The following is a 27651-nucleotide window of genomic DNA, read 5'->3' as shown; positions in this document are numbered from 1 at the left end:
TAGACTGCTATAAACTATTTATACTTTCCTTTATTAAGCATTCATTACTCCGTAACATTAGCAGGAAGGCAACTGCTTCTAAAAATTTGTAATATTAAAGATGCTCTTAATTTCCTATTGCTAGCTTCATATTTACATGGCCACATTGGCATCTGTCATAGAACTATTATCTGTATATGGTAAGATTAGTGGTCCCATTTAGTATTAGCATTGTGTCTTGTCATTCAGCTTCCAAGAATTTTCAGTTGAAGCATGTAGATAATCAGATAATTTGCTGATAAAAAATTTAAAATTGTTAGTTTCATTTCCTAGATGTCTACAGTTTTTTGTTTTATATCTCATGAGAGCTTTTTGAAGGCATTTGGACCAGGGTTATAATAGGGAGTTAAATCTACTTGAAAAGTGTTTTTGTGTCTCATAGTTTGCTTGTGTAAATCATGGTTCATCCGAAACTGGTTTTTATTATTAGCAATAAATATAATGGAGGAGTAAACATACATGGAAGTAAGTAATAATTATGAGATCTTTGAAGAGGTTGATTAAATTTGCGGTTTTAAATTGTCACTGAGTGTGATGTTTTAGTGATTAAAAAGCTGCAGTAAAAGTAATAGCAAATTGTAAGTTTAACTGGGTCGACCAAAGCGTCCGATCCCACCCGTCGGCTTTGACCCGTGACGTAAGGCTGTTATGGTGTGTGACGTCACGACGGCGCGGAATTTAGTTTGTGAGAGTGGCGTGTTTGTAGGTGTCATTTTGATGCGATCGGTAGTGCTCTCTGGTGGTGTGTTAGGTGATGTTTTTGGTTTAGTTTGCGAGTGTGGCGTTGTGTGTGAATTTTGGTAAATTGTTTTTTTTATGTCTTTGGTAGGTATGGATATGACTGACAGGGTCAACAGTTTTCGTTTGTCGGCTATTATGGGGGACAGTGCATTGTCTCTAATAAAATTTCTTCAACTATTCGGATTTTTGGATGAAGTTATGAAGTGTTCAGTATGTCGGGAAGAAATGACGCTTACTTAAAGTTCCGGCGTCTCGGACCAGGGACGGCTGTATGTGGAGATGTCGTAAGGATAACAGGTCAAGGGAAGTTTGATCCCAATGTGTGTGTCTGAATATTGGTATCGGAAGATGTTTTTGAGCTATATAGGTCAAGGGAAGTGTTAGTTCCTAATTTATGGGATCGGGAGCTGCTGTTGAGCTATATAGGTCAAGGGAAGTGTTTGATCCCAATTTATGGGATCTGGAGCTGCTGTTGAGCTATATAGTTCAAGGGAAGTATCTGATTCCAGATGATGTGTTTAGTGGTATTTGGGTGAGTTTTGTGATGTCAGTTTTTTTTCGTTGTTTTGCGTGGTTTTGTATGGGGGTGGGTGTCTAAATTTGTATATATTTAGTTTGTCCCCACCCAAAAACCCCCTATTTCTCGCACTTGTCCCATTAGTGTCATTAGGCTTTTTGTGGAACTTGTGTGTGTTTGTTTTTCAATGTATTTTTGTCCTCATAATGTGTACGTAATGACTTTATATGCGCCGTATTGGAATCGTGGTTTATGGTCGTTTCCACCATATTTGTGATGTCATGGGTCAAAGCAGACGGGCGGGATCGGATGCTTTCATATTTCCGTTTAACTATTGTGTATCTGCAGTATACATGTGTTAGCATACACTTATTTATGGTAGTTCAGTGTCACCAAATAGTCATAATATACATTGTAAGTGCTAAAGTATTGTAAGCAATAATCAGTATTTTGTAAAGACAAGTTACGAGCTTTTAATCAATTTAAAGGAAAACAAATAATTAATTGCACTGCTGTATTTTGCTGAATGTTTGTTCAGTTTATAATTGTGTAGCAAACAGACCTAAACCTAATCTCAAGTCTGTATAGTACTGGCAGGTAAATCACGTACGGGAAACTTCACCTTTCGTTGTGAAAGATTTAGTAATCTGTTACTTAGCAAATTCAGTAATGTTTATATATATATCACTTACAAGTATTTCTTGTATCATATGTCAGTCTTTTTGATTAAATAGAATATCAAAAATTTGTAATTACAATTTTTCATTGAACAACTATCACTGAATAATTTGTTTAGGTTAAAAAATACTGCCACAATCAACAGTTGTGGTAGGTGCTGCAGAGCAGTGAGAATGCTCAACAGTGTGAAGACAGCCTTTTTTTCCATGTTGGTTGTGGTAAAGGAACTGGCTTGGATGTAGATGTGGCTAACCTTTTGCACTGTAGTATTTGTCTATCACTCCACAACTGTTGATACAGAACAGCCGATCTGGCAGTAGAAGCAGCAGAATTAGTTGCAGTTGATAGCAGTGAAGTTAGGAATAGGATAGGTTGCTGGACTGTGGTCAGACCTGCTGTATCAACAAGAGGTTGAAGAGATGCTGCCAGTCTGCTATCTTCAGTCTAGATGTCTCCAACAGCTTCATTGCTTTGGAGACTGGACAAACCTACAGGCATTCCAAAGAGCTCAGGACCACTGTGATAAGATGAGGGAAAAAGTGCAAGTTATGACTAACTGTAGTCAGAGGGTCAGGAAGATGAGGGTCCTGCAAGGGAGTAGTCACAGGAGGTGAATGGGCTCAGCAATACCATCAGCAATTTAGGCTCTATGAGGGAAGATCACGGTAAAGAAGATCATGATGTGGTGTATTTGGTTATGCGAGGGGGGGGTCATGTTCAGTTTTAACTACAACTTCAGCTACTCAGTTGAGAATAGTGTCAACCAAAGACTAGTGATGTTTCTCACACAAATGAGATTGTGTCATTCTTTGGATGATACACAACCCCTGGATGATGCACTCTGTCAGATGTTCAGTACAGAGTGGAGCCATGACATATAGGTGCAATTGACACATCACATGTCATGCAATCGATTGCCCCCAAACTTGGCATGGTCTACATCTGAATGTTTCCAGTAAGAGGTTACGTACAGGACTGGTACCTAGAAGCATTCAGTGTAATTGGAGCACTTTGATTTCCAGTATTTTCACTAGGCCTTTTTAGGGGAAATTTTACCAAAAGACCGCTTCGGAGACAGTTGCAACCATCAGTGGAGATGGGAAAAAAATCATAATACATTTATATTTTTCCATAAAAACATAAGAAGCCTGCTAAATGATAAAGAAGAGCTATATTATCACTACAGGAAACTGAAAAAAACACAAGGTTTTTTTACAGGTTTGTTGTGCATAACAGAACATCATTTGTAAGTCCCAAAAAAGCAACACATTTACCTACATGGGTACAAGTTAGTATCACATTACTGTGGGTATAATATGCAGGAAAAGGGAGGGAGCTACTTAGATAGATAAAGAGCAGTTCACAATTCCAGGCCATAGACTTTAATAAGCTGTGCATTGAACAGCTCATTGAATGCTGTACATCAGTAAGAGACATAGAAACACACAGAACAGTAGTTCAGACATTGTGCAGGACCCAAACAGGAAATTTTGAAACTTCATTAAGCAATTAGAGAAGGTATATGTTGAGTTTTCAATATTGATTTCGTCTAGGATAGTTCTGATTGAGTGCACTTGAAGTTGCTAATGTCCTGCTGTGGTTTGAGCCCCACAGTAACATTCACAACAAGAATGGGAGGATGTATTCTAACAATGATTGATAATTTATTTGTAAATTGAACTATCTTTTATGAAACAGGTGAGAGTCCCATAATAAATGTTTTATTTGATCATGATTATCAATGGTTAAAAGTAAAGTGTCCCCATCAATCAGGTTTAACTAAGGAAAGTGTAGATGCTGACTCAGTTATGCTGTTCAAAGGGAATTTACAGGATGAGACATAGGAAGAGATTTAACAAGGACACAGTGGATGAGAAATTTAATTTTTTCCTCTAAATATTTGTACAATACTATGGATCCACTTTTCCTTGACCACAGGTCAGGGACAATTACAGTGTAAGCTGAGGGAAAGGGTGGCCAACATCTGGCTTTAAAGTATTATGTGTTAGGAAGAGAGAGCTTTATTGCAGAGTAGGCTATAGCCAAGACTTATAAACTCACTACAAATAGTATGGCAAATTCTTCTCCAGTCTGCAAAAAAGACAAAACCTGTGTACTTAAGCACAAAATGTTAAGAATTCCAAGAACAAGGCAGGGTCAATGTGCAACATTATCAGTCATTCAGCAAATGATATTCAACTCCTTGATGACAGCAGCAGTGAGGCAGATGATATTAAATTCTAATCCTTGGCCACTAAATAGTATTAATTCTCCCAAAAAGCAGCTGAAATCACAGAGACAAAAGTAAACTATCATAAGCAGATCTATTGAATTAGCATCTCATTCATTATGGAGTGATGCTGACTCAATTTATGAAGGAAGCAGATGAAAAGCTATGGTACACACTGTGGAAGCAAAACAATATTGCCATTTTCCTGATATCAGCTGATAGTGCATGTAGTGTTACAATTATGTAATAACGTGTTTCCATTGATTAATAGTGAGAAATGTATGAACAGTGTAGCGCTACTGTTTTACGTTATTAAGCAAATTCTTTAAAAGCAGTACTGTATATAGGGACAAATCGAATGAGGTGACTCTGTTTTAAACAGACTGGTCTTGTATTTGGGAAGAGGGAGGCTTCAATCTCCATCTGGCCATTGGGATTTAGATTTTCCATTATTTTCTTAAGTTATTTCAGGCACATGCCAGAATAGTTCCTAATACAAGGCCATTCTTGTCAAACTAGACTTGTTAGTGTGTAAATGCCTGTATACATGTTGTTGTTGTTGTCCCCCCCCCCCAATGTAGAGAAGGTATTTTTTCCCCCTACTGCTACCACCAACACTTGAAGTGACATTGCAAACTCCACCACAGGTCATCAGGTTTGCCAAATCTTCTGTTAGAGATAGATCACAAAAATCATTAGGTCACTAAAAAACAGTAACCTATGTGGATATGATTGTATTTTTAACCAAAATACTAGAATCTTGTGCTAACTTTTTTATTTCTAATGTCGTCCTTGAATTAACTTTTCAACCAGTCAAAGAGTCAAGTCTGTTTATCAACCCATCTCCTTTCACATGTTCTCAGAAATTGATGAGAAGGTAGCATACAGCATAATATTGAACATCTCAGCTCAGTTGTGCTTCTGTAAAGACTTATGTATTGAGAAAGCAATATATAATCTCATGGATTCAGTTTTGGTAGAATTAAACAAAACAAAAAAGTTGGCATTTTCTATGATCTTGCCAATCCCTTTGCTTGTGTAGTCATAAAACTCCACTAGATGTGTTAAAAGTATTCCCCTTACATGGATAGAATTGCATCCTTAACATTAGAAGACAGAGTATCACATTAATAAGTGATAAGGCAGGTATAAAACTGAATTCAGGATAGAGAAACATTAAACATGGTACCCCACATTCCTCTTATTGACTGACACAAATGATTTATTTGGGAATGGAAGACTCTTCACAAACTATATGTTTGCTGACAAGATAAGTATATTGAGCAAATGTTCCAAACACAGCCAGGAGAACAAGGGAATGGGCTTCCAGCTGCTTCATAGCTAACAGCTTAAATCTTGATCTTACAAAATCTCATGCAGCACAGATCCAGACAAGTCAAAATGACTTACAGGCACCAGATGTAATCAGTGGGCATACACTGGCGACCAGCATCACTTTGAAACCTTATAGTTTGGTTTCAGGGTTTAGTGAAATTCAAATAGTGTATTGCTATTGTGCCTGCACCAAAATGTGTGAGCTTCTTAGTTGTAAGCCTTTTGATTGGTACAGTTTGATCCAGTAGAACAGTTTTATAAACATTCTTGCTACTGGTGGAACTGCAGAACATCAGCGCATGTCCTATTCCTCGGTGGGCAAGTCCCAGAGGAGATAGAGTGTGTGCTTCAGTGCCCTGTTCTGATTCGTCTTTAGGCACTGCAATGTGTGTCACCCTGCACAACTGCTGCATACTCCAGCAGTGACTCTATGACTGCTTTGTAGAGTTTCAGACCAAGGTGATCTGGTCGGGATGGCATGGGGTTCAGCATAGCTACAGTTGTTCAGTGGTCTTGATGCATGATTCCTGCTTTGGGCATAAATAGGCTGTGGTTCATATGTGAAGTTATGAGGCATCCAGCTGGAGAATAAACTGAGGTTGCACCAGGTTATAGATAAGTTACCCAAAAAGCTCAGTCCTACCTGATTTGCGCATAGAAATCTTTCTCTTATTATGTAGACTCACAGACAGGATTCTTTGCATACTTTCATTCAGTACTTTCCTATGGCATAATCTTCTGGGGCAAGGTCAAAAAAGAATTTACCCTACAGAAGCATGTAATAAGAATATTGTGTAGAGTTGATAACAGACATCTTACAGAAACCTCTTCATGAACGTAGATATTCTTGCACGGAACATACCAATACATATGCTCGCTAACCAACATCTTGTAATAATCTCTTTATGAACATACGTTTTCTTACACTTAACATACCAATAGATTGTTGTTGTTGTCTGTCTTTAGTCCAGAGACTGGTTTGATGCAGCTCTACATGCTACACTATTCGGTGCAAGCTTCATCATCTCCGAGTAACTACTGCAACCTACATCCTGAATCTGTTTGGAGTTCATGCCTTGGTCTTCTCTACAATTTTTACCTTCTGCAATTCCCTCCAATACTAAATTGATGATCCCTTAATGCCTCAGAACATGTCCTACCAACCAATACATTCTTCTAGCCAAGTTGTGCCACAAGATCCTTTTCGCCCCAATTCTATTCAGTACCCCCTCATTAGTCACGTGATCTGCCCATCTAATCTTGAGCGTTGTTCTGTAGCACCACATTTCAAAAGCTTCTCTTCCCTTCTTGTCTGAACTAGTTATTGTCCATGTTTCACTTCCATACATGGCTACACTCCATACTAATACTTTCAAGAAAGACTTCTTAACATTTAAATCTATACTCGATGTTAAGAAATTTCTCTTCTTCAGAAACGCTTTCCTTGCCATTGCCAGTCTGCGTTTTATACCCTCTCTACTTCGACCATCTTCAGTTATTTTACTCCCCAAATAGCAAAACTCATCCACTACTTGAAGTGTCTCATTTCCTAATCTAATTCCCTCAGCATCACCTGATTTAATTCAACTACATTGCATTATCCCTGTTTTGCTTTTGTTGATGTCCATCTCATATCCTCCTTTCAAGACACTGTCCATTCCATTCAATTGCTCTTCCAGGTCCTTTGCTGTCTCTGACAGAATTGAAATGTCATCAGCAAACCTCAAAGTTTTTATTTCTTCTCAGTGGATTTTAATTCCTACTTTTTATATTCACTCCCTTCCCAACTGCTGCTTCCCTTTCATGCCACTCGACTCTTATAACTGCCATCTGGTGTCTTTACAAATTGTAAATAGCATTTTGCTCTCTTTATTTGACCCCTGCTACCTTTGGAATTTTCAAAAGCTTTCTCTCAGTCTACAAATGCTAGGAATGGAGGTTTGTCTTTCCTTAATCTATCTTCTAAGATAAGTCGTAGGGTCAGTATTGCCTCACATGTTCCAACATTTCTATGGAATCCAAACAGATCTTTCCCGAGGTCGACTTCTACCAGTTTTTCCATTTGTCTGTAAAGAATTCATGTTAGTATTTTTGCAGCCATGACTTATTAAACTGATAGTTCAGTAATTTTCACACATGTCAACACTTGCTTTCCTTATGATTGGAATTGTTACATTTTTCTTGAAGTTTAAGGGTATTTTGCCTGTCTCATACATCTTGCTCACCAGATGGTAAAGTTTTGTCAGGGCTCACTCTCCCAAGGCTGTCAGTAGTTCTAATGGAATATTGGCCTTGTTCCGACTTAGGTCTTTCAGTGCTCTGTCAAACTCTTCACGCAGTATCATATTTCCTATTTCATCTTCATCTACGTCCTCTTCCATTTCCGTAATATTGCCCTCAACTGCATTGCCCTTGTATAGACTCTCTATATTTATTTTTATTTATTTACACATCAAGTTCCTTAGGACCAAATTGAGGAGCAAATCTCGAAGGTCATGGAACATGCCAGTACATGAAATTACAACATAAAAATAATAACAGATAAAAATGAAATGTTTATGAACCCGAAAATAGTGAAGCCATAGGTGTAAGTAAACACAGTCAACAATACAACAAGAATCAGTTTAATTTTGCAAGGAACTCCTTGACAGAATAGAAAGAGTGACCCATGGGGAAACTTTTCAGTTTCGATTTCAAAGCATGTGGATTACTGCTAAGGTTTTATAATCCTTGTGGTAGGTTATTGAAAATGTATGCAGCAGTATACTGCACACCTTTCTGCACAAGAGTTAAGGAAGTCCGATCCAAATGCCTATTTTATTTCTGCCGAGTATTAACTGATTGAAAGCTCCTTATTCTTGTGAATAAGCTAATATTGTTAACAAGAAATGACAGTAACAAATATATGTATTGAGAGGCCAATGTTAAAATACACAGATTCGTGAACAGGGACCAACAAGAGATTTGTGAACTTACATGACTTATTGCCCAGACTGCCGGTTTCTGTGCCAAAAATATCCTTTTAGAATGGGAAGAGTTACCCCAAAATATAATACCATATGACGTAAGGGAATGAAAATTAGCGAAGTATACTAATTTTCATATTGAACAATCACTCACTTCGGATACCATTTGAATAGTAAAAATGGCAGCATTTTGTCTTTGAACAAGATCCTGAATGTCTACTTCCCACGACAGTCTACTATCTATCTGAACACCTAGGAATTTGAACTGTTCAGTTCCACTAATCATATGCCCATTCTGTGATATTAAAATGTCAGGTTTTGTTGAATTGTGCATTAGAAGCTGTAAAAACTGGCTCTTACTGTGATGTAGTGTTGTTTATTTTCAACAAGCCATGAACTGCACTATTTGAAACTGAGCCAGTGTTGCACACAACATCCTTTACTACCAAGCTAGTGTCATCAGCAAACAGAAATATTTTAGAGTTACCCGTAATACTAGAGGGCATATCATTTATATAAATAAGGTACAGGAGTGGCCCCAACACTGATACCTGGCGCACCCCCCCCTCCCCCCCCCCCCCCCCCCCCATTTGACTGTGTGCCCCACTCAGACCGCACATCAAAGCCATTCTCAACACAATTATAATGACCTTTTGCTGTCTGTTGCTAAAGTAAGAAGTGAATCAATTGTGAGCTACTCCCTGTATTCCATACTGGTCCAACTTCTGGAGCAATATTTTGTGATCAACACAATCAAATGCCTTAGTTAAATCAAAAAATATGCCTAGTGTTTGAAACCTTTTGTTTAACCCATCCAATACCTCACAGAGAAAGGCGAATATTACATTTTCGGTTGCGAAATGACTTCTAAAGCCAAACTGTACATTTGATAGCAAATCGTGTGCTATAAAATGATCAATTATCCTTACATACACAGCCTCTTCAGTAACTTCAGCAAACACTGGTGGCATAGAAATAGGTCTAAAATTGTCTACATTATCCCTTTCTCCCTTTTGATAAAGTGGCTTTACTAGTGAGTACTGTAATCATTCAGGAAACTGACTGCTCCTAAAGGACAGATTACAAATATGGCTAAATACAGGGCTAACATGTGCAGCACAGTACTTTAATATCTGCTAGGCACTCCATCGTATCCATGAGAGTCCTTAGTCTTCAGTGATTTAATTATTGGCTCAATTTCCCCCTTGTCTGTATCACAAAGGAGAATTTCAGACATCAATCTCGGCGAGGCATTTGCTAAGAGAGTTATATGATTCCCTGTAGAATCTAAATTTTTATTTAACTCACCAGCAATGCTCAGAAAATGGTTGCTAAATACTGTACATATATCTGATTTATCAGTAACAGAAATATTTTTACTACGAACCGACTTGATATCGTCAACCTTGTGCTGCTGACCAGACACTTCCTTCACAACTGACCACATGGTTTTAATTTTATCATATGCATTAGCTATTCTGCTTGTGTACAACAAGCTCTTTGCCTTCCTAATAACATTTTTAAGCACCTTACAGTACTGTTTGTAATGGGCTATTGTAGCTTGATTGTGACTACTTATAACATTGTGATATAATTCCCTCTTTTTTCTACACGATTTCCTTATCCCACTAGTCAACCACCCAGGCTGCCTTTTACTGTTAGTACTCCATTTAGAATGGTCTATTGGAAAGCAACTCTCAAAGAGCATGAGAAATGTGTTAAGGAAAGCATTACATTTGTCATCCATGTTATCAGCACTATAAACATCCTGCCGCTCTTGTTCCTTGATGAGGTTTAAAAAACTCTCTTTTGCTATTGGGTTAACTTTCCTACATAGTTTGTAATTATATGTGACATCTGTTTGTGTACAAAAGCCTTTTAGTGTTAAAATTTGTGCATCATGGTCTGAAATGCCATTCATCCTTTTACTAGCAGAATGCCCATGGCTGGACTACTGTTCTCCTGCAACCTAGGTGGAAAAAACACATTCTACATCAGATCATATGAATTTAGATCATCTACCAACATCCTTTTTCTTGCACCATCATACACAAAATTAATATTGAAATCACCACATATAACTAATTTCTCGTACTTCGTATAAAGTGAATCAAGAACCCTCTCTAGCTTGAAAAGAAATGTTCTGAATTCAGAGTTAGGGGACCTATCACCAACAACAATTAGAAGTTTAGTTTCACTAAATTCAGTGGCTGCTGCACAACATTCAGATATCTGTCAGTGCAGTGTCGTGTTACATCTGTGGACTCAAATGGAATAAACAGTATTCCATTTATTACGTACATGGCCACACCCCCACCCCGCAAGGAACTCCTTGAAAAACAGGCAGCTAATATGTATCCTGATAAAGGAAACCACTGAATTGTCAAATTATTTGAGTGGTGCTCCGATATATCAATGATTTCAAAGTCAACATCTATAAGCAGTTCAGTAAGTTTATCACTAATACCTCTTATATTTTGATGAAATACTCCTTCCACCTTTCTGCCTTCCCATATTTGCTTAGAACTGGTTTTCCATCTGAGCTCTTGATATTCATACAAATGATTCTCTTCTCTCCAAAGGTGTCTTTAATGTTCCTGTAGGCAGTATCTGTCTTACCCCTAGTGAGATAAGCCTCTACATCCTTACATTTGTCCTCTAGCCATCCCTGCTTAGCCATTTTGCACTTCCTGTCGATCTCATTTTTGAGACGTTTGTATTCCTTTCTGCCTGCTTCATTTACTGCATTTTTATATTTTCTCCTTTCATCAATTAAATTCAATATTTCTTCTGTTACCCAAGGATTTCTGCTAGCCCTCGTCTTTTTACCTACTTGATCATCTGCTGCCTTCACTATTTCACCCCTCAAAGCTACCCATCTTATTCTACTGTATTTATTTTCCCCTTCTTGTCAATCGTTCCCTAGTGCTCTCTCTGAAACTCTCTACAACCCCTGGTTCTCTCGGTTTATCCAGGTCCAATCTACTTAAATTCCCTCCTTTTTGCAGTTTCTTAAGTTTTAATCTGCAGTTCATAACCAATAGATTGTGGTCAGTGTCCACATCTACCCCTTGGAAATGTCTTACAATCTAAAACCACCGAACTTCAATAATTCCTAAATCTCTGTCTTACCATTACACAATCTATCTGAAACCTTCCAGTGTCTCCAGGCCTCTTCCATGTACACAACTTTCGTTCATAACTCTTAAACCAAGTTATGCTCTGTGCAAAATTCTACCAGGTGGCTTCTCTTTCATTCCTTATCCCCATTCCATATTCACTAACAACTTTGCCTTCTCTTCCTTTTCCTACTATCGAATCCCAGTCCCCCATAACTATTAAATTTTTGTCACCCTTCACTATCTGAATTATTTATTTTATATCATCGTACATTTCTTCAATCTGTTTGTCATCTGTGGAGATAGTTGGTGTATAAACTTGTACTACTGTGGGAGGCGTGGGCTTCGTCTCTATCTTTGCTGCAATAATGCGTTCACTATGCTGTTCGTAGTAGTTTACCCATGCATCCTATTAATTTTTTTTTTTTTTTAATTATTAAACCTACTCCTGCATTACCCCTATTTGATCTTGTATTTATAACCCTGTATTCACCTGACAAGAAATCATGTTCCTCCTGCCACTGAACTTCACTAATTCCCACCATATCTAGCTTTAACCTATCCATTTCCCTTTTTAAATTTTCCAGCCTACCTGCCCAATTAAGGGATCTGACATCCCATACTCCAATCTGTAGAACACCAGTTTTCTATCTCCTGATAATGACGTTCTCCTGAGATCTGAATGGGAGACTATTTTACCTCCGGAATATTTTACCCAAGAGGATGTCATCATCATTTAACCATGCAGTAAAGCTGCATGCCCTCGGAAAAAAATTATGGCTGTAGTTTCCCCTTGCTTTCAGCCTTTCACTGTACCAGCACAGCACGGCCATTTTGATTAATGTTATGAGGCCAGATGAATAGTGGCGGAAGGGGGATAAGATGTAATATACAGGGTGGTCCATTGATTGTGACCAGGCCAAATATCTCACGAAATAAGAGTCAAATGAAAAAACTACAAAGAACGAAGCTTGTCTAGCTGGAAGGGGGGAAACCAGATGGCGCTATGGTTAGCCCACTAGATGGCACTGCCATAGATCAAACAGATATCAACTGTGTTTTTTTAAATAGGAACCCCCATTTTTTATTACATATTGGTGTAGTACATAAAGAAGATGAATGTTTTAGTTGGACCACTTTTTTCGCTTTGTGATAGATGGCGCTGTAATAGTCACAAACATATGGCTCATAATTTTAGACGAACAGTTAGGAACAGGTAGGTTTCTTAAATTAAAATACAGAATGCAGGTACATTTGAACATTTTATTTCGGTTGTTCCAGTGTGATACATCTTCCTTTGAGAACTTATCATTTCTGAGAACGCATGCTGTTACAGTGCAATTACCTGTACGTACCACATTAATGGAATAAATACTCAAAATGATGTCCGTCAACCTCAATGCATTTGGCAATATGTGTAACGACATTTCTCTCAACAGCGAGTAGTTCGCCTTCCGTAATGTTTGCACATGCATTGACAGTGTGCTGATGCATGTTGTCGGTGGATCACGATAGCAAATATCCTTCAACTTTCCCCACAGAAAGAAATCTGGGGATGTCAGATCTGGAGAACGTGCTTCGACGATCAATCCACCTGTCATGAAATATGCTATTCAATACTGCTCCAACCGCATGTGAGCTATGTGCCGGACATCCATCATGTTGGAAGTACATCGTCATTCTGTCATGCAGTGAAACATCTTGTAGTAACATCAGTAGAACATTACGTAGGAAATCAGCATACATTGCACCATTTAGATTGCCATCGATAAAATGAGGACCAATTATCCTTCCTCGTATAATGCCGCACCATACATTAACCCACCAAGGTCACTGATGTTCCACTTGTCGCAGCCATAGTGGATTTTCCGTTGCCCAATAGTGCATATTATGCCGTTACCACTGTTGGTGAATGACACTTCGTCGCTAAATAGAATGCATGCAAAAAATCTGTCATCGTCCCGTAATTTCTCTTGTGCCCGGTGGCAGAACTGTACACGACATTCAAAGTCGTCGCCATGCAATTCCTGGTGCATAGAAATATGGTACGGGTGCAATCGATGTTGATGTAGCATTCTCAACACCGACATTTTTGAGATTCCCGATTCTCGAGCAATTTGTCTGCTACTGATGTGCAGATTAGCCGCAACAGCGGGTAAAACACCTACTTGGGCATAATCATTTGTGGCAGGTCATGTTTGACGTTTCACATGTGGCTGAACACTTCCTGTTTCCTTAAATAACGTAACTATCCAGCGAACGGTCAGGACACTTGGATGATGTCGTCCAGGATACCGAGCAGCATACATAGCACATGCCCATTGGGCATTTTTATCACAATAGCCATACATCAGCACGATATCAACCTTTTCCGCAATTGGTAAACGGTCCATTTTAACACGGGTAATGTATCACGAAGCAAATACAGTCCGCACTGGTGGAATGTTGCATGATATCACGTACTGATAACATTTGTGACTACTACAGTGCCATCTATCACAACGCGAAAAAAGTGGTCCAACTAAAACATTCATATTTCTTTACATACTACACAGGTATGTAATAAAAAATGGTGATTCCTATTTTAAAAAATGCCGTTCATATCCGTTTGACCTATGGCAGCACCATCTAGTGGGCCAACTATAGCGCCATCTGGTTTCCCTCTTCAAGCTAGATGAGTTTCGTTCTTTGTAGTTTTTTCGTTTGTTGCTTATTTCGTGAGATATTTGGCCCAGTCACTATCATTGGACCACCCTGTATATTGTAGAAACTGATTAAAAATTGCTTCTTAAATAATTAAAAGGAAGATTGAAAGGAATTGGAAGGTACACATATCCTGAGTGAACTTTAACTAGCACTGATATCAACAGACCTTCACTATTAAATACATTTAAGATCAACATTCACCATTTAAATTTCCATACTTCTCGTTATCGCCATTGTGTATAGAGCTGGTTATGACGATTGCCCCTCCTCTCCTCATGCAAATTCCTCGCTTGCTTCGATCCTCCTGATGCAGGATTCTCAGCCCGTCGCAGAATGATGAACAGATGGTTTTTTAATAAACTTTGTCTCCCAAAAAACTTGTATAACACTTCTTTAATGTCTGGTTAGAATACACATTATTGAATACTATTAATACGGTCGAACTCTTCATACATCTGCCACCCACCATTTGTAGAGACAAACAGATTTTTTAACAATATTAACTCAGCGGAACTCATAATATGTTTGCCCGCTGTCACTTACAGAGACAAACAGATTTTTTAACAATATTAACTTGGCGGAACTCGTAATATGTCTGCCCGCTATCAGCTATAGAGATGAACAGATTTTTTAACAACATTAACTCGGCAGAACTTGTAATACATCTGCCTGCTATCAGTTATAGAGACAAACAAATGAATATAAAGTAACGAGGGAGAATAGAAAAGAAATAATAATAATAATAATAATAATAATAATAATAATAATATGATACATTACAGAGATCAGTCAATCATCCATACTGTTGCCCCTGCACCTACTGAAAAGGCTGCTGCCCCTCTTCAGGAGCCACACATTTGTCTGGCCTCTCAACAGATACCCCTCAGTTGTGGTTGCACCTACAGTATGGCTATCTTCATCGCTGAGGCACGCGAGTCTCCCCACCAACGGCAAGGCCCATGGTTCATGGGAGGAGGTACCAATATGTATGCTCCCTAATAGTATTTTTACTCAATAACAATTCACAACCACAATACTATAAGTAAAAATAATTTCCATATAAACTTTACATCCCTATCTAGTATTCAGAATGAAATTTTTATTCTGGTGCAAAAGTGTATAACAGGTTACAAACAAACATCAGTCAGGAAAATTAAAATCCTTGGATATTCAAAAACATAGGAAAAAGAGTACCTCATTTGCCACTCTTACAATTTATCAGAATATTTGGACTTGGAGACGTAAATTTCTGTAACACTAATACTGATATTATGCAACAATACCAGAGAAGGAAAGTTGCTAATCACCATATAGCACAGATGCTAAGTTGCGATAAGCACAACAAAAAGATTCACACAATTATAGCTTTCGGCCATTAAGGGCTTTGTCAGCAATAGACACACACAAACGCAAATGCAACTTGCACACATGTCTGCAGTCTCAGAGAACTGAAACCACACTGTGGTTTCAGTTCTCTGAGACTTCAGACGTGTGTGCAAGTTGTGCCTATCGCGACTCCTCCACTATATGGTGAGTAGCAACTTTCCTTCTCTGGTATTTTTGCATTCCATCCTGGATTTTCCATTGCTTAATACTGATATTAAATAGATCTTGACTTTGCCAGTATACAAAGAGCTTAAAATAGTCTGCGTTAAATAAGTATGATGTTTCAGTTATTAGATAAAAACCGAAGATGAGTATTACAAGAGAAGGAGCAGTAGCCTTTTCCAAAATAAGTGTGTTTCTTCTAACCAGTCAATGGAAAATACCAGATGGAATAACAGCTGCTACGGTCGCAGGTTCGAATCCTGCCTCAGGCATGGACGTGTGTGATGTCCTTAGGTTAGTTGGGTTTAAGTAGTTCTAAGTTCTAGGGGACTGATGACCTCAGATATTAAGTCCCATAGTGCTCAGAGCCATTTGAACCTTTTTTGAATAACAGCTATACGGAAGGTATATATCGCTACTCATCACATAGAGGATGTCATGAATGGCAACCAGGCTCATTGAAGAGACTGCTAGACATTGCTAGCTATCAGACCAAATCCTTCGTCACATGTGGACAAAACACGCACACAAGGCCATTGTCATTGACAGGCACTGAGGGCCAACTCCAATTACATCTCAGGTGAGCAGTGAGCTTGTTGATGGGTGTTGGGGAGGGGTAGGACTGGGAGGAGGTGCTACTGCGAATGGATATGGTGGGGACAGGTTAATGGGGTTCTGTGTGTAGCATCTAAAGACTGTGTGGAGGGAGGGGGAGTGGGGCAAAGGAGAGAGGAGAGAAGGGGAAAGGACTATACAGTTGCACTAGTGAATGAAAGACATGTGTAGACCACAGGTGGAAGCAGGCAAGGGGATAGGCTGTTGCAGGACATGGACTACCAAAGGCTGAGGCAAGGGATTTTGGGAATGAAGGTGGGAGACGAGATACTGGCAGAAGTAAAGCTGTGAGTACCGAGCGTGAGTCGTGCTTCGGTAGCTCAGATGGTAGAGCACTTGTCCGCGAAAGGCAAAGGTCCCGAGTTCGAGTCTCGGTCGGGCACACAGTTTTAATGTGCCAGGAAGTTTCAATGAAGGACATGTTGCAAAAAAAAAAAAAGCTAGTGTTGGTGGGAAGAATCAAGATGGTACAGGCTGTGAAGCAGTTGCGTGAAGTACTCGGTGTTGGCGTCATGTTCTGCAACTGTTTGGTCCAGTTGTCATCTATGCCACAAGGGGACATTCACGCCAACAGACAGCATGTTAATGGTCATACCCATGTAGAATTTGGCATAGTGATTGCAACTAAGGTTCTAGATCATGTGGCTGCTTTCACAGGTTGTGTTGCCTTTGATGGTAAGAAGTGCCTGTGGCAGGACTGGAGCAGATGGCAGTGCAATGATGTATGACACAGGTTTTGCATCTTAGTTTATTGTACCTACCCAACCCAGCAAATATCGCTGCTCCCCATACCTAATTATATCCAGCAGTCTTTTCTCATTGTGCCCGTCCACTGTTCAGTGCCCCATCTAAGAGGAATGTAGCAATTTCCTAATATATATAAGTATATATATAAAGTATATAGAAGTAATTCCCACAATTGTCAGTGTGAGTAGATTAGCAGTAATCATAATTTGCTGTTAGCATATTTTACAGATTTACCCTGCAGTGGCTGATTCTGCCTGTTAATATATAACTTGACTCACTTCACACATCTAAAGATGGAATATACAGAATCTGATTTGTGAATGGATTAATGTGACATAAGACAGTATTCTTGTCTTTGAGTGTATGCTGTGAGGCATAAGTGCAAATGTTTCAGATATACACAATCTTTATAACTTTTTATTGTTGGACTACTTAAAAACACTTGGTTCTGTGGTTGTTAAGCAGATCAAAACAACTCTGTGCATAAAAGGCATATCTTGAAGACAGTTTTGCTTGGTTTGTTCCATTGCTGTGTGTTGCTATTCTCAATTCCATTCTTACCTTGTGTGATTTATAGAAAATAGAAAGTTCAAATCAGGGCTGAACAATTTTCCATTTATTTAGTTACTGAAAGATCATTACAGCAATTCTAAAAAAATTATTATATGAGATGCTGCATGTTCATGGAACAGCATTATTATGTACTAAACCAAGCAGTGCTGTAAAAAAATATTTTGTAGGTGTAAATGTAGTTACAAATTGTTGAACTGTTGCTGTAAGAATACATCTTGATGTCCCACAGGGCAATACAATATTTTTTTAACTTATTGTTTTTTATTTCTTACCAGGATATTTCCCCTGAACTGGGCAAGAATATGAAGCAGTTACCAGTCTTATTATCAAATGTGGTTAGGCCAGCAGTAGCTGCCATTCCAGTCAAAACTTTGTTTCCATTACCTCACTCCTTGAACACTGTAGTACTTTATTTCCTTCCCTTATATTTGCCATTCCTCACTGAACTGGCAGTGATTTATGCTCCAAAATTCCAGTTGGTTATATGGGAAGTAGCAGTATACATTTTTGCACCATAGTATAAAACTCATATCTTGAGACTTAGATAAAAATGCGTACTTTATATGTAAATTATTTTTTCTTCTGGTACTCTGGTTGTGAAATGCAGAGTTCATTATAAATTCAGGGTTGGTGTTAAGCACAAATACTGTTAGAGTACAGCTGTATGACAACTAGTAGTGTCCTGTATTGTTACTGTTGTAGATAACCATTTCCTTCAAAAGAGACCATGGAAATCAAGTGAATATTAAACCACCAAAAGAAGAGAAAAAGCAGGTATTTAATATAATTGGGAAAGTGGGAGCCTTTTTCAGAGCAAATGATTTTCTTCAAGTTTAAATTAGCGGGTTATATTTAGCTGATGCAAGCACAAGTAGTATTTAGCAGCGTAGTGACAGTTTATTGCTAATACAGTGTGCAGATTAAGTTTCTAGTAATTTCTTCTCATTTGGTAATGAATACTTTGACGCATTATGTATACTTGAAGGTTTTCCATTTTGGTGGTAGCTACAGAACATTATGAAAGAATGCTTTCTGTGCAAGTCAGACTTTTATCAAAGCTCACTTCTTCAATTGTTATTTTCTGTTAATATTATGAACCTCTCTTAATGCATAGTTTGGAGAGTTTGATATTTTTCCTTCCTTTCACATTTCTTTCCATCCGAATGTCCAAGGTGCATGTGGACAGTTTTATGTTTCAGTCAAGCTTGTTCTTAGTGCTGCTGTTTAGAAGAGGAAGAGGAGATATTTATCTAGTCTGCTATAGTGCTTTCAGTTTGTTTTTATCACTGTTGTTCATTTACTGACACACTGCTCTATAAGTACTAATTGTCTCAGTAACTGTTCTGTATCTTTGGTTTTTATTTTGCTGAAGAAAGCCAGAAATTGAGAATTTTGAAACATTTCCTCTATTGTGTTACTATTTTGTTTTTACCATCTTCTGAGACAAATTTTTCAAATTACTTATACTGCTTACAATTGTTGTGTTTTCTAATTCAGGATATACAGCATTTAGACAACTTCTCAAGTATTGCATTTTTTCCCAATGCTTATAACCATATCAAGTTTTGGTCATTTCTCCATTAGCTTTCCTGTCATATAGTTTATACTTCATCACAGACAATCAGAACCTACTCACCTGTGAACAAGAGAGTGTACAAATAATTTTCACTTGTTTTGGTACACATTTTCTCCATTCCTTGAGAGATTCTTGCCTATAAATGTCAAAGAAAAAGTGTGACCCTTTTGTGTTTTATTGTATAATTTGTATTGTTCATTGTTGTGAATTATATCAGCTGTAATTCAGATATATGTAAAACTTTTTAATAATTTGTTATCTCATTCTCTACTATAGGCTTTTCCCAGGCCTACAAAAGCTAAATGTTATCCAAGTTGGCTTTTAATCATGTCTTGATTAGCTGTTTTAGGACAAACATATTATCCAGTCATGACATGACAGCTCAGAAACCATGCTGTTCTTCAGTATCTTGTATTTGGCATTCTGTCCTGTTTTAATATTTTGCTGTATAACCCCTCCCTAATGAGCTGGTGACAGAGTTTCTATGTAATAAGAATAATCATTCTTGTTGCCTCCTTTGCAAATATAACTTACATATAAATACTGAAATGTGTAACAATTCACTTTATAGTTAAGGCATTAAGTGGTTGGGTGATGGGTCCCTAAACAAGACTAGAAATGTTGGTCAGTGCCCTTCTTCAGAGCAATCTGATACAGAGGAAACACACACACACACACACACACACACACACACACACACACACACACACACACGGACATGAGCTTTCTTCATTTATAAATTTGTTTTATTGTCTTCCATGCATATGAAAGTTCTACTTCCTCCATGAGCATGTTGCATTAACTGCAGTTTTCTTTCCACAACTCATTCTTACTTTTTCATCTCTCTACTGAATGTGGTGTATACTTTCATGTCTTTTTGATCATTGGACTTATGAGTGAAGCTAGTTCAAGAATGACTCTCTTGCTGCCAAATGCAATTTAGTGGTTCGTGCTTTCTTTCTTTTGTTGTTAACTTTAACTGAGACCTCCGCAGTCAAGTAATGTTGTGAACCCAATAGTTTTGTGACTTTGCCATGATAAACTTAACAACAATGACATTGTAAATAATGTAGTTAATTACATAGTCTTCTTTGATTGTTTTCATGAGTGACATACATCATTCATTATGTCTTGTTGACTAAGACAAGCATCACAAACACTGAAGGGTTGATGGCAGATGTTGTATTCAACCCGACTGCCGTAAAGCCTCAACTATTTGAGCTCAATCATTTAGTGTTATTGTTCATCTACATAGAAAAAAAAGTTCTGGCTCACATTACCCCTGACAACACTAAATAGAGTTATGTGGTTGCCAGCCTAAATGGACATATTGTGACAGAAATGCCAAATGCCTTAGCTGTACTTCCAAGCACAGACACATATGGCACAATTAAAAGCACATCCTTATTCATCAGCTGTGGTAGCCTAAGACGAAACACTTAGCAAAGCTTTTATTTATTGAAGACCTTGGAGTAAAAATTACATTCCATCACTGCTTAATATGATGTCCAACATCCGAAAATTTATCACAGTATGCACTAGAGATGTTAATACTCTTGTCACAGATCGTCAGTTGCATACTAGAGATGTAAGATCATCTAGGGGCATCTCGAGTCCAAGTTACTGAACTAACTAGGAAAGTAGGAGAGCTTCACATAAAGTTTCTTATGTGTTCTTTGTGGCAACAAGTGTATAAGCTAAAGTGGATTCCTAAATGTACAAACAAGTATATATTGGTATGAATGCCAATCAGTTTTTTTTAGCAGAATGGGAAACAAAACAGTGAAGTCAGTAATAACGGTTATTGATTACCACAGAGAAAGTCATCAAATAACTTTTGCAGAACTTAAGGCCAAATTACTGTTCCTAGTGGACACAGGTCTGTTTATTCACCACCCTGCCTTCATTAACAGATAATAGATATTTGTATGTGCCCATGAGTCAGTCATATTGATCTACAGTTATGTAACACTACCAGTCAATTTTCATCTTTGTTGTTAAGTCATCTGGTTGCTTGTCTACTTCAGTCAATTATCAAAGCAGATTTTCTATCTTTTTACGGCAGCCTGACTGATCTTCCCTACCACTGCCTCACTGATTCCACAACTTGATTGGCATGCCATGGATATTGCTTGTCTACTTCAGTCAATTATCAAAGCAGATTTTCTATCTTTTTACGGCAGCCTGACTGATCATCACTACCACTGCCTCACTGATTCCATAACTTGATTGGCATGCCATGGATATCTATACCACACTATAGACACTGGAATTCTGATGGTCCCTGGTAGGACTATATGGTGACCTACTATTTAAGTTTCTGTGTGCCACCCACTACTCACTTACATTAGTACCTATACGCCATTCAACTGTACACCAAATTCTCACACTGCATTGAGGTCCTGTTAATGTTAGACTGTACAGACTGACACCTGAAAAATGAAAGTTAAGCAGTCAAAAATTCTTCCTACTGTTCACCCACAGAGTCTGCCGCTCAAGCAGCCGACAGTCTTCACTGATGTACATACACTCCTGGAAATTGAAATAAGAACACCGTGAATTCATTGTCCCAGGAAGGGGAAACTTTATTGACACATTCCTGGGGTCAGATACATCACATGATCACACTGACAGAACCACAGGCACATAGACACAGGCAACAGAGAATGCACAATGTCGGCACTAGTACAGTGTATATCCACCTTTCGCAGCAATGCAGGCTGCTATTCTCCCATGGAGACGATCGTAGAGATGCTGGATGTAGTCCTGTGGAACGGCTTGCCATGCCATTTCCACCTGGCGCCTCAGTTGGACCAGCGTTCGTGCTGGACGTGCAGACCGCGTGAGACGACGCTTCATCCAGTCCCAAACATGCTCAATGGGGGACAGATCCGGAGATCTTGCTGGCCAGGGTAGTTGACTTACACCTTCTAGAGCACGTTGGGTGGCACGGGATACATGCGGACGTGCATTGTCCTGTTGGAACAGCAAGTTCCCTTGCCGGTCTAGGAATGGTAGAACGATGGGTTCGATGACGGTTTGGATGTACCGTGCACTATTCAGTGTCCCCTCGACGATCACCATTGGTGTACGGCCAGTGTAGGAGATCGCTCCCCACACCATGATGCCGGGTGTTGGCCCTGTGTGCCTCGGTCGTATGCAGTCCTGATTGTGGCGCTCACCTGCACGGCGCCAAACATGCATACGACCATCATTGGCACCAAGGCAGAAGCGACTCTCATCGCTGAAGACGACACGTCTCCATTCGTCCCTCCATTCACGCCTGTCGCGACACCACTGGAGGCGGGCTGCACGATGTTGGGGCGTGAGCGGAAGACGGCCTAACGGTGTGCGGGACCATAGCCCAGCTTCATGGAGACGGTTGCGAATGGTCCTTGCCGATACCCCAGGAGCAACAGTGTCCCTAATTTGCTGGGAAGTGGCGGTGCGGTCCCCTACGGCACTGCGTAGGATCCTATGGTCTTGGCGTGCATCCGTGCGTCGCTGCTGTCCGGTCCCAGGTCGACGGGCACGTGCACCTTCCGCCGACCACTGGCGACAACATCGATGTACTGTGGAGACCTCACGCCCCACGTGTTGAGCAATTCGGCGGTACGTCCACCCGGCCTCCCGCATGCCCATTATACGCCCTCGCTCAAAGTCCGTCAACTGCACATACGGTTCACGTCCACGCTGTCGCGGCATGCTACCAGTGTTAAAGACTGCGATGGAGCTCCGTATGCCACGGCAAACTGGCTGACACTGACGGCGGCGGTGCACAAATGCTGCGCAGCTAGCGCCATTCGACGGCCAACACCGCGGTTCCTGGTGTGTCCGCTGTGCCGTGCGTGTGATCATTGCTTGTACAGCCCTCTCGCAGTGTCCGGAGCAAGTATGGTGGGTCTGACACACCGGTGTCAATGTGTTCTATTTTCCATTTCCAGGAGTGTAGTATCAAAGAATGATAACAGTTGGTGACCAGATGATAATTACAGACAACTTAAGGCTAAAACAGTATAAAACCACTATTTCTTCCCTCGTATTGCCTTTCTTCATGGCAATTTCATATTTTAAATGTTTGCATTCTGCCACATACCAGTTACTCTTCAGAATATTTTGAAGGCTGCAGTTTGTACACTGATTTTACCAAAACGCCATTTGCACTTTGTGAAACAGCACAAACTTTTCAGCGATTTACAGATGAGATGACATGTGACTTCATATTCTGCTACATGTACATGAACAACACACTAATTCACGTTGCATGATGAGGCAGAACACTTCAGTCACTGTTGTAAGGTATTCACCCAATTGTGTGAACACAACATGGTCATTAATCCATCAAAATGAATACTCAGAGCAGCAGAAGTTTGGAGTTTATAGGCAGCTCAGTCAGTGGGCAGTAAATGTGCCTGCTGCAGGAGAATGAGAGCTATTACAACCTTTCCCAAGCATTCCACTATATGTGAGCTAAGGCCATTCTTCGGGGTAGCCAACTATTACCGGATCTAACAATGCGGATGTAACAATGCGCTGATCAATGCCCTGTTCAGAAAATTTATTAAACTTCTACATCTGCATCAACATCTACGTAGAAACTCCTCAAGCCATCAAACAGTGTGTGGCAGGGGGCACCGTGTATGGCGGAAGGACCTTGCACCACCACTAGTTACTTCCTGTCCTGTTCCACTCGCAAATAGAGTAAGGGAAAAGCCACTGTTTATGTGGCTCCATATGAAATGATCATATGGCATTCATTGGCCGGGATATCCCCTTTGGGGTTCGGCCGCCATATTGCAAGTCTTTTTAGTTGATGCCACTTCGGCGACTTGCATGTCAATGATGATGAAAATGATGATGAAGTCCCCTTCCAGGAATCGAACCTGGGTCCCCTTGCTTGGTAGGTGCTAATGCTAACATTGCACTACAGAGGCGGACGTGGCTCCATATGAGCCCTATCTTATCTTCATGGTCCTCATGCGCAATGTATGTTGCCGGCAGTAAAATCGTTTGGCTGTCAGCTTCAAATACCAGTTCTCTAAATTTTCTCAGTAGTGTTTCTGGAAAAGAACATTGCCTTCCTTCCAGGGATTCCCATTTGAGTTCCTGAAGGATCTTCATAACATTTATGTGTTATTCAAATCTACCAGTAACAAATCTAGCAGTCCGTCTCTGAAATGCTTCGATGTCTTCCTTCAATCTGACCTGGTACGAATCCCAAACACTCGAGCAATAATCAAGAATAGGTTGCACCAGTGTCCCATATGCGGTCCCCTTTACAGGCGAACCATTCTTTCCTAAAATTTTATTAATAAACTGAAGTCGGTCATTTGCTTTTCATACCACAGTTCTCACATGCTCGTTCAGTCTCATATTGCTTTGCAATATTACACCCAGATATTTAGACAACTTGACTGTTTCAAACAGGACACTAATAATATTGTATCTGAACATTACATGTTTGATCTTCCTACTCATCAGCATTAACATACATTTTTCCACATTTAGGGCTAGCTGCCATTCATCACACCAACTGGAAATTTTGTCCAAGTCATCTTGCATCTTCCTACAGTTACTCAACTGTGACACCTTACCGCACGCCATGGTATTATCATCAAACAACCGCAAATTGCTGACCACTCTCTCTGCCAAATCATTTACGCATGTAGAGAACAACAGTGGTCCTGTTACACTTCCCTGATGCACTTCTCATGATACCCTTGTCTCCAATGAACACTCACCGTTGAGGACAACATACTGGGCTCTATTGCTTAAGAAGTCATCAAGCCACTCATATACCTGCAAACTTATTCCATATGCTGATACCTTCGTTAATACCCTGCGATGGGGCACCATGTCAAATGCTTTTTGGAAATATAGAAATATGGAATCTGCCTGTTGCCCTTCATCCATAGTTCGCTGTATATCATGTGAGAAAAAGGCAAGCTGAGTTTCGCATAAGCATTGCTTTCTAAAAGCTTGCTGATTTGTGGACATAAGCTTCTCAGTCTCAAGAAAATTTATTATATTCAAACTGAGAATATGTTGAAGGATTCTGCAGCAAACAGAAGTTAGGGATATTGGTCTGTAATTTTGCGGGTCTTCACTTGTGACTTTGTGCTGGGCAAGAGATTCATGATAAATGCAGGCTAGGTTAGAGTCCAATGCCGTAGAGTACTCTTTGTAAAACTGAATTGGGCTTCCATTCAAACCTGGTGATTTATTTGCTTTCAAACCTTTCAGTTGTTTCTCTACACCAGGGATGTTTATTACTATGCCTTCCATACAAGAACCTGTCTGATGCTCAAATGATGGTATGTTTGTACTATTCTCCTGCGTGAATGATTCCTGAATGTGAAATTTAAAACTTCGGCTTTCATTTTGCCATCTTCAACTGCCATCCAGACTGGCTGGTCAACAAACACCTGAATGGAAGACTTAGACCCACTAAGTGATTTTACATAAGACCAGAATTTTCTTGGGTTGTTTGCCAGATCTTTTGCTAAGGTGTGTTGATGATAGCTGTTGTATGCTTTGTGCATAGATCTTTCTGCAGACGCACAAATTTCTGCAACCTTCAGTTGTCCTCGTTTGTTCGTTTCCTTTTGAACTGAGAGTGCAATTGCCTCTGCTTCCTCCAAATTTTGTTATTAAACCGTGATGGGTCTTTTCCATCCTTTATCCACTTACTAGACATAACTCCCCAGACCACAATTTACAAGCCGCTTAAACTTTGGCAATAATACCTCTACACAGATCTTACTGGAACTAAGTGATGCCAGTTCACTGTCTAAGTAAGATATCAATATCTACTAATCTGCTATATCTAGCAGAGCCTTCTTGACCGATTTATTAACTTTCGTAATCATAGTTGCTATGATGACATCATGATCGCTAATCTCCATTTCTATATTGACATTGTTGATAAGCACCAGCCTATTTGTAGCTACAAGGTCTAAAATATTTCCATTGTGTGTGGGCTGCTGAGCTAGCTGCTGAAGACAGTTGTCAGAAAACTTATTCATAAGTATTTCTCAAGATTATTTGTCTGTACCCCCCACAGTGAATCCATAGACATCCCCATCTATACTCGGTAGGTCAAAGTTGTCCCCAACTAGTATCGCATGATCTGGATATCTATGCACTATCGACAGAAGACTTTCTTTGAATGAATCTAGAACTGTCACAACAGAATCGGGTGGCCGGTAAAAACATCCAACAATTAACTTGGTTTCACCTGCACCCATTATATGCGACCAAATGACTTCACTGTCACACTCAACTTTGACCTCACTAGAGACAATATTTTTGTCAGCTGTGATGAACACTCCTCCTCCTATGGCCTGTTATCTGCCTTTCCAATATATGTGTTATATCCTAGCCAGTAATGCCACCCGAGCCCGCTGCCAAAAGGTTGGCAGCATCAAAGTCCGGACGCCGTCCGCATAAGCAGCGCCAGCGAGACAGGAAATCGCCGCAAGTCTGCGCGCGCCACCACTGGCTTCTGGTTTCTTAAGCGCTGGAGTCGCAGCGCTAGGACAGTTCTGTATTCGCCGCTCAGTTGTATACTCGCCACCGAATTGTGTACTTGCTAGTCAGTTGTGTGTTCATCGCAGCAGAGTGTTGTTTGTCGTCAGCCGACGTTGACCTAGCCGCTCCGACTCGAACTAGACAGATTTCTGTAGACACGGAGTTCACTACTGTGTTTCGGTATCTTCGTTAATAAAGATAAGTACGGACTTTTATTTAATCAGAGTGTTTGGGGTTTTCATCTTTCTGTTCACTGTTCCAGCGGACCGGTCGGCCCGCTATTAAAAGTGTGGCGGTGACTTCGTAAGCCGTTTCTACAGCGAATTGTTTGTCGCTACGAACGCCACCACAAAACTGGCGACGAGGGCTTCCGAACTCGTGTGCAGGGCTGGTTCAACTTGTTTCTGGCTATACTACTTATAGCGATAAAATTTTGGGGGCTGGTTTAATTTGTGTTCACTATGTCTGCCGAATTACAACAGTTGATCTTGTTACAGAGTCGGCAAATACAAAGTCTGGTGGAAGCAATCGCCAAACAAGCGGCTAATCCTCCAACACAAAAGGAACAAGCACAGGCAGCACCACCTTTCCGTGCTTTTGATGCATCAAGAGAAGAATGGCGAGGATATTTCGCGCAGTTGCAGGCGCACATGACAGTCTACAAAATCACGGGTACTGAGCGGCAGCTTTATTTAATTTCCACTGCAGGCGTGGAAGTCTATCGATTACTT

The 27651-nt window shown here is 39.8% G+C and overlaps 1 protein-coding gene across 5 annotated transcripts in view; it reads left to right on the top strand.

Moving 5' to 3' along the window:
- The window catches only part of LOC126412863 (MIT domain-containing protein 1-like), a 123138-nt gene that overhangs the window by 1251 nt on the left and 94236 nt on the right, over positions 1-27651 (top strand). The window lies entirely within an intron of this gene.

The sequence above is a fragment of the Schistocerca serialis genome, chromosome 7 (assembly GCF_023864345.2).
Source record: "Schistocerca serialis cubense isolate TAMUIC-IGC-003099 chromosome 7, iqSchSeri2.2, whole genome shotgun sequence".
NCBI classification, from domain to species: Eukaryota; Metazoa; Arthropoda; class Insecta; order Orthoptera; family Acrididae; genus Schistocerca; species Schistocerca serialis.
Note: the sequence above shows the minus strand (reverse complement) of the source record. Positions and strands in the feature narration are given on the sequence as shown.